Consider the following 8,390-nt stretch of genomic DNA (forward strand, 5'->3'; position numbering starts at 1 on the left):
AACCAAAGAATTAACGCCGTAGCTTATTTCTTTATTTCTTTTTTCCTAGACTGTTTTTTTGGAAGTAACATGAGCATTTTATCAATAGTGATAATGGTTTTACATTCTTGGATGGGTAATAAAGACTAAGAGTCTAATATGAAAATTGTGGCAGTGAAATGAAATTAATATTGCCTTGACCAATATACACTAATAATGGCTACTCTTCAAAAAGTTTTATCTTGATTCATATTTAGGTTTCTTAATGAATTGCAAGAAAATCAAAATATGATAGTTGTAATGTAGTAAGAAAATAAATAGGTTCTCATGAACTTTGTATTTTCTAAATAACTTAATCTAGTAAAACTTTTGACCTAGGTATTTACATATTTCTATATTTTAAGGTTTGTCAAAACCTTAATCTTTCTAACATAGATTTTCTTTGTAAAAATTATGGTTGACTACATTGACTTATATTAACTTGTGCTGAATTGAACTCTATGATGGTATATATGCTCTTGCAACACAATGCAATATCACACATCCAAAAAACTACCGTAAAATATTTTTTGAGATGGTAAAGATAACATACTAGTACTATGGGTAGTATTGCAAAAAAAACACTCACAAGTTGTCACAAATGTGACTTCAGTTATCGAAAATTATTTGGTGGCTAGTCCTTTCAAATATTCTTTCCCTTCTGTCATAATAGTAAAAGGTCAATATTGCTGAACCCTTTATCAGTCCTTCTTATGCTAGTAGAGTTGACTAGGCATTTCGAGTGTACTTAGACCGGATGAGCATATGGATGGAATTCCTACATACTATTAGTTTAAGCATACTTAGTCCAGTAAGGAGTTCCCATCTCATTGTGTCTTACACTGGCTAGTGACAAGATTAATCCCTCAATATTGCTAGATGATAACTTACCATGTCTGCCAAACACCTTCGCTATCATACCTTTTGCATTAGTCTCATTTCGGTCCCAAATGCTAATTATGGAAAGTGTCTAGATTTGCTCATTTGGCATATCTATAGAATGTAGAGATTGTCATGAATACAATGGTGTTTGTCCCGTGTCCAAATTCACAATCTAAGGACATTTCATATTTAGTAAGTTTCAAACTTGTATTAGAGACTAACTCCTTATACTAAGGGAGGCTTGGGGTGAAAGCCCAAAGCATGTGTTCCTCAGGGGGGGGTAAATGTATAGTAGGGATAGTGGGTAGGTATGGCCGACTAACCTAAGGTATAGTCTAACTCCTACTTGTGTGCCTGTAGCACATGTGATCATGGGATGAGATTTGGATATATTGTCACCGTGGATCCTTGGAACCTTGGGGGATAAATGGGGATAAAATAGCTACTAAGGGCTCTCTCATCAAGCAATTGCTCCTTTTCCAGTTGGCTTAAGGGGAGAGAGATACGGTGCGCTACAGTTGGTATCAGAGCAAATGGCATGGGTTCAATTCCTATTGATTAGTGGCTACTTAAAAAGTATAATATACCCTTGAGCAAGGTATATTCCTACCCCTAAAATTTGAAATTGTACGTATTGGGCATCCATGTATACGTCCTTCCTCTTGTGTGGAGTATCCATGGACGAAGGTATCCACCATAGGACTGCGGTACCGGTGGATGATTAGTTGCCTCACATGGAATAGTTGGTTTACACAATGGAAGGATTGGTAGATTGAGTGCAAAAATGGAAGTGTTAGTTCCCTTTGGCTCAGTAAGGGTTGCTAGTCAATAGTCAATGAAGACATTGACATATCTGAAGGGGGGGTGAGTGTACCGCATGTGATCATGGGATGAGATTTAGATATACTATCACCGTGGATCTTTGGAACCTTGGGGGATAAATGGGGATAAAATAGCCACTAAGGGCTCTCTCATCAAGCAATTGCCCCTTTTCCAGTTGGCTTAAGGGGAGAAAGATAAAGTGCGCTACAATGCCTGTCCTTGTTCTGCGTTCAGTTTGGATCTAAGCCCAAGTTCCATACCATGCTTGTGGGGGGTTCCAAATGGATAATAGGGATAGTGGGTAAGTCGGGCATGGCCAACCAACCTGAGGTATAGTCTAACTCTTGCTTGCGTGTCTGTCCTTGTTTTGTGTCTGGCTTGGGTCTAAGCCCAAATTCCATACCATGCTAGTTAGTGGAGTATCCATATCCTCATGTTAGGTCATCGGTGTGCTGAAATAATACCAAACTCCGTTTGGCTCTGTTTTGCGTGTTGGTCCTAACATTGGGATGTTAGATGCTCTAGGACTGTTCTCTTCGCTCCTTGGGCTATATGCTTCGGAATTGCTCCATGGTCCGGTTCCATCGCTCCTTGGCTCCATACTTGGGAGTTTAGCTCCGTTCTTTCGTTCAGTGGCCCAAGGCTCTAAAACTCGTGTTCCACACCACTGTCCTTTGGACATGTGTTATGTGACACGTGGCATATAGAGGGTTTAGGTTCTACTTTATGGTTATCCTATGGTAAAACACTATAGGATAAAGGGTAAAAACTACATACGTTATATTTGGTATTAGAGGATACGTCTCAATGAGTACTATCTAATGAGATTGGGCAACTAATCTTATTGCATATGCAAAGATGAAAACGATGATCTGAGTGGGTATATATTTAGGTGCTAAGACTTTGTATTTGTTCCTTGGATATGGATTTTTGTTACCATTTTGTACCATATTGTGTAAGCTTGCTCTTGGGCTCATAAGTTGGGTGTAAGATGTTTTGCTTATACAAGTTTGTGTTTAGGCTCGTGAGTAAGACACATTAGCAACTCGAGGTTACACTTTGAGTTGGCAGGATTAATGTTAGCCTATCAATGGTTCCATGAGTTGTTCTTTATACCATGGGAAAAAGTAAATCTTCCCTGGGTTTGCTTCCCTAGGTTAAAAGTCCCTATCTTATTGCATGTTGAAAATGATGGTTTTATAAATGGTGAAGACTTGGGTTGCAATGCCCAATTCTTTTCCAAAAATCCTTGTTATTGCTCTTTGAATAGCTTAGTATTGGATTAATTTTGAGTTTGGTGGAAAAAGAGTAGCATGAGCTTGTCCATATTATGAACAAAAGTTAGTGGTGTTGGGTGTTATAAATCTCTATCGATGGAGTATGGCATTTATGTTGCATTTGTCAAATCGAGTTAACACTTTATACTCACATAAACCTTTGAAGTAATGATATTGGCATTGCTCGTGGTGTTGCTTGATTGATGATCAAGACATTGTGATTTTTATATCATATCCATGTGATGATGAGTAATGTGTTTACGAAGTTGCTTGATTACACGATGATAAACCCAAAAGTGATTGATGGCAAAGCTAGTCTACTTGTATAAAGTAGCATTGTAGTAGCTTTAACTAGATTCTCGATGGTGGTCCATTATGCTAAATTTAAGTTGGTACCTTGTTTCCGTAAGAGTTTGCCCATGCAGTGTTAGAAAGGGTTATAGCATTCATTTGTTATAGCTTGTCGGTTGATCTGTTAATACTTGGAGTAGATTGTTGGATGAAGAAGGTGTGAGGTTTGAAGCATTGACATTGCTAGCACTTGTGTTAGAGAAAAATGGCATTGTTTTTTTGAGTGATGAGGAATTTCTCCTTAAACCTTGATTTTCCATGTTATTTTTTTTATTAGTGTTTTGGCTTTACATTGGATCTTGAAGGTGATTAAAGAAGAGTGTTAGTGCAATATGGATATCTGAAAATATGGTCCTCGTGATCAAACCTTAAATGTTCATTTTGCATTTTGCGGATATCAGTGTTAAATGTCACAAGTATAGGCAAAGATGTTTGATGCTTAAGCATGCTATTGGGTCATAAGAATTTGTGTTGAAGTGAACTTATATGAAGTTATGGGTAAAAAGAAGTTAATTAAGTCTTGAAAGTTTGCATTTTTAGACTAAGAGTCATTCTTTCTCTAGGATGGAAAAATTTCTACAAATTTTCTTAGACTTTTCTAATGGCTAATCTGTTGATCACTTTATTTGAAAACCATGCTGTTTTCATAAGCCAGTACAAACTAGTGAAAGAGTTGGAGTTGACTGTAGTTAGCTTAAACCTTAGTAAGTAGTTTGTAAGATGTAACCCAAAAAGGATGCTAACTTTTGGGGTTAAGGCAATTGAGTTGGATAGTGTTTGGAGTTGTTATAAAAAAGTGGTTGTTGTGCTTTTCTAGAAAAATGACCCTTGTGCCTTTCTTTTATAGTGTTATGTTTAGTGGCAGGTTGCACTTTTCATTTCATTAGACTCTATGAGAGTAGTGAGCTCTCATTGATCTTGACTTGGTCTTAGTAGCTCTACACCTTAGCTGAGGATAGTAATGTCCAACTTAGTTGTTTGAGGTTAAAATGTTGGTACCCATATTATAGCTTTGTCTATGAGGAGGTTGTGTACCAATATGAATCCATCTCGTGGTCTTCACTTTAGTTTTGGCTAAGTGTTGATCATGCATAGCTAGCCTCATCAATGTATGTTCAGAATTGTTAACTAAATGCATTAGTGAGCTTATTGTAGTTGAGTTAGATTCAAGTGGTCATTTAGTTTGTGTTTGTCTATGTTATTTTGTACCTGGGATATTATGTTCATATTGGACAAGTATATAACTCGATGACATGAGTTTAATATTTGGGTCTTGTGAAGGCAAGTTGAAGGGTGATTGTTAGTTGCTTTGTGATTAGTGATTACCTATAAACTTCATCGAAGACTATTGACACTTGCTTCACTCGATGAAGATTTAGCAATGATAGACTTGTTTTACCAGATGGTGTTACGAAGGATCATGTCATTAAACTTACATGGGTTTTCTATGTTGGCATGTCAACTCTACTTCTGTCAATATCATTTTGTTGCATTTAGTTCGTAATATTAGATTTCATTGAGTCTTGGATGTGGTGATTCACTCCTTGAGGAAGTGTTATCTGTAACTGAGTTTTGTTGAAGATTTGGTCTTAGATACTCTCTTCATCAACCACTTGAGATGGCTCAATTTAAGGGTGGTGTTTTAGAGCAAAATGATACTCAACATCAGACCTGTAAGAGCATTTTGCTCCAAGGTCCATACCAACTTCTTTCAGTAAAGGAAAAACGATACTTTGAGCAAATGGTCTTCATGTCACCAATAGAAGCCCATGGAGTATATTTCATAGATGTGTTATGGACCACTTCCTTCACTACAGTTGCTACTATTCATGTTGGTGGAGTCATTATCTTCTTCATCTGATCATGTAACATCTCAAACAAAGGTCCTATTTCTATATATCTTCTTTTTTCACATGCCAAGGCTTTTGAAAACTACTCTATAGCACATATCAAATCTGATAGATGTGATCTATATATATTTATATTCCTTTTCCCTACCTTAGAGGAACATTAGCTCCAATGCTTACTCTTTGAGAGATTCATAATTAGGGTGTATACAAGATTCTCAAGTGGTTGGTCCTAATGAAAAAGATGATATTAAAAGGTAATAAAAAGAGAAGAAAAAAGAAAAAATAACTTAAAAAGAGTGATGTCCCCATTAAAACATCCTAACTTTCCACCACCCCAACCACGACTTAAGTTGTGGTAAACAACTTATATCTTATATAGCCATCTTCACACCACCATATTTGAGTTTTATTTGTTTTTGCCTCATGCTCTTCTTCAGAAGTGCAACCTAAAATTATTTGTACAACTTCTTAAATGCTAATTGCAAACCTAACTTAATAAAGTGGTTATGTTGGTTTAGGCTCTAACTCCGATCAACTCACAAGTCTTCTCACAACCTTTTAGGGGTAAACATTTCCAAAACTACCCAGATGCCATTTTATTAGCCCTAGCCCATCTACTTGAAACACAAAGCTAGCAAGTTTACCAATCCGCTTCAGTACAATATGGGATAGGGACTTCCAAAATATTTCTTGAGCCATCTGGTCTTATACTTTAAACTCTATTATTGCAATTATCATGTTGGAATATAGTCTATGGAAAGGGCAATACTTAAAACCATATTAAGACAGTGAGAAAGAATAACTACCTCATATCATATACATAAGCTCCCATGGTTGTCCAACCCGATACCCACTCTATATGGTCAAAATATACCCATGCATTAGCAAGGTCATTCGACCCAAACATATCCATTTATGAGAGAAGATCTATACTAGAGGTAAGGCATATGGTAAATATTTTGAAGACAAAGAGGTGCTCCTGATGACTTGATCTAGAAATAAACTCCCATAGATAAACTTGTAGGGATAGGTTTGTTTTAGTTCAAAGTCAATTTTTTACAGGAATTTCTCCTCTCGAGATTCACACATCTAAGATTTTATCCTAAATAAAACAAAATGTAAGAGAGATATTATTGAAAGTAAACGCTAATTGTAGGTTGTATGTATCATAGTAACTCCCACAAGCTATCTTTGTCTAGTTAAGAGCATATTCAAAAGATAGTGTTGAAAGATTTTATTGCAAGCATCCTACTCGATCTAGGTTGCAAGAAGATCAGAGTTGTATATGAGTTTCTCACAATCTCTATTTGCATTGCATCTTTGAAATGATTGATTGAAATTCTTTATATCCCTTCCTGCATTGGATGTGTGTGCGTGCCAATATGTATTATAGCTCTACTAGCCTGAATCCAATACCATTGGTGTCATGGATGGTAGGATTGATTTCACATCCTTCAAAAAATATAGAGTTTTTACTGCACTCTCAATTGCATGCTCATTTATACAATCCAAATACCCACCACAATAAACCATAGATAGTATGCCTTCGAAATGATAGAAATGTATAGTTTTGATTTTGCACCAATTGTGGACATCCTGCTTGGTCTCCATCCCCTTTTATTTCGAGTTGACAAAAGGTGGTAGTTCAAAAAAAATGTTGCCATTGTTTATGGATGGGAGCTTGCTAATATGCTTATGTAGAAATGAGTGCATGTCGATAAAGAGGTGGGAAAACTGAAAAGTATTGCAAACAATTTTGAATATTAGTGAAGTTCGAGTTGGCAGATTCTAGGCTATCACTAAACTAGCATCTTCACTAAAACTAGAAAAAGAGGAAATGATGATAATTGACTCTTACTTCACATTTGTTTTGGCATGATCGCAACCTCAAACTTTAATTGGAGATCCAAAACCTCAAATCTCTTTAGACTTGGAATGTTCTAAATCCTAATATTGTCCACCTTCACCCACACTTGAAAGAAGAAACTCCAATTGTTCAATTACACTAGTATTGTTGTGAATTATAGCTCCAATGAAACAGAACCAAAAAACAGATCAAAATATCTGTAAAAAAAACTTTCTAAAAAAAACTTTGGGAGAAAGAAAGTGGTAATGTAAAAGAAAGCTCTCCATTTTATTGCCTTTAGGTTTTGGAAGTTTAAGCTTTTATGATAAGATCTATCAAAAGTATAAAAAGACTATGTTGTTATACAATATTAAAATTTTATATTGTCTTCCAATTTTTATACCAGATTCAAAAACATGCTTAAAGTTATCATATAGAGTATTTAAAGTTAGAATGAAAAGAAATATCACCTCAAATGTGTATCATTACTAATATGTCATTATGTGAAAAGTAAGCATGATTTTATACTAGGATCTACCATCAATTAACGTTTTTATAATAAAGTCTTTATGAAGTATAGAGGACTATGTTATACAATATTAAAAGTCTGTATACATCAAATTCAAAAACATGCTTAAAGTTATTATGTAAACTAACTTTCGGCAAAACGGAAAGAAATATCACCTCAAACATGCACCATAATGTGAAAGATAGGAATGATTTTATTCTAGAATCTACCATTGATCAACTGTTGCCAAAAAAATTAAATATTGTACATATTTTTAGTACTTCATCACATTCTTTTGAACTAATTTAAATATATTCCATCTATGTACTACCATCTATCACCTATAGTAAATTATCTATCATATTACTTTGGAAATAACACTTTATGATTTTAAGAATTAGAATCTTATATTTTATAACAAGATTCTATGACATGCAAGAAAACACATAATTCTTATTTATAATTTCATACTACTATCAATTCCATACATACCATGGCATAGTCATATTATAGCACACCTCTATTATTAGGTTATAACTTAAAAGGACTTTGTCACATGATCAAATCTGGGACAGAGTAGAAATTGTAGATTGCTAACAAATAATTGTAGAAAGAAATGCACATATGAGATTTACTACATCCACAATGAACGGCTGTGATGAAAGTTAGGTTAAAGTTAAGGTAACCACTAGTATTAGGGTTTTTACAAAAAGTAAAGTGGAAAATTGACCCAGTGGGATCCATCAACATCAAGAATAATGCCACCAAGAGTAAATCAATTTTTTTTTCCTCCTCTCCCTTGTAGTGCAACCTCAATTTGCAACACTTCCAACGAA

Source organism: Selaginella moellendorffii, unplaced genomic scaffold (genome assembly GCF_000143415.4).
Source record: "Selaginella moellendorffii unplaced genomic scaffold, v1.0 SELMOscaffold_36, whole genome shotgun sequence".
NCBI classification, from domain to species: Eukaryota; Viridiplantae; Streptophyta; class Lycopodiopsida; order Selaginellales; family Selaginellaceae; genus Selaginella; species Selaginella moellendorffii.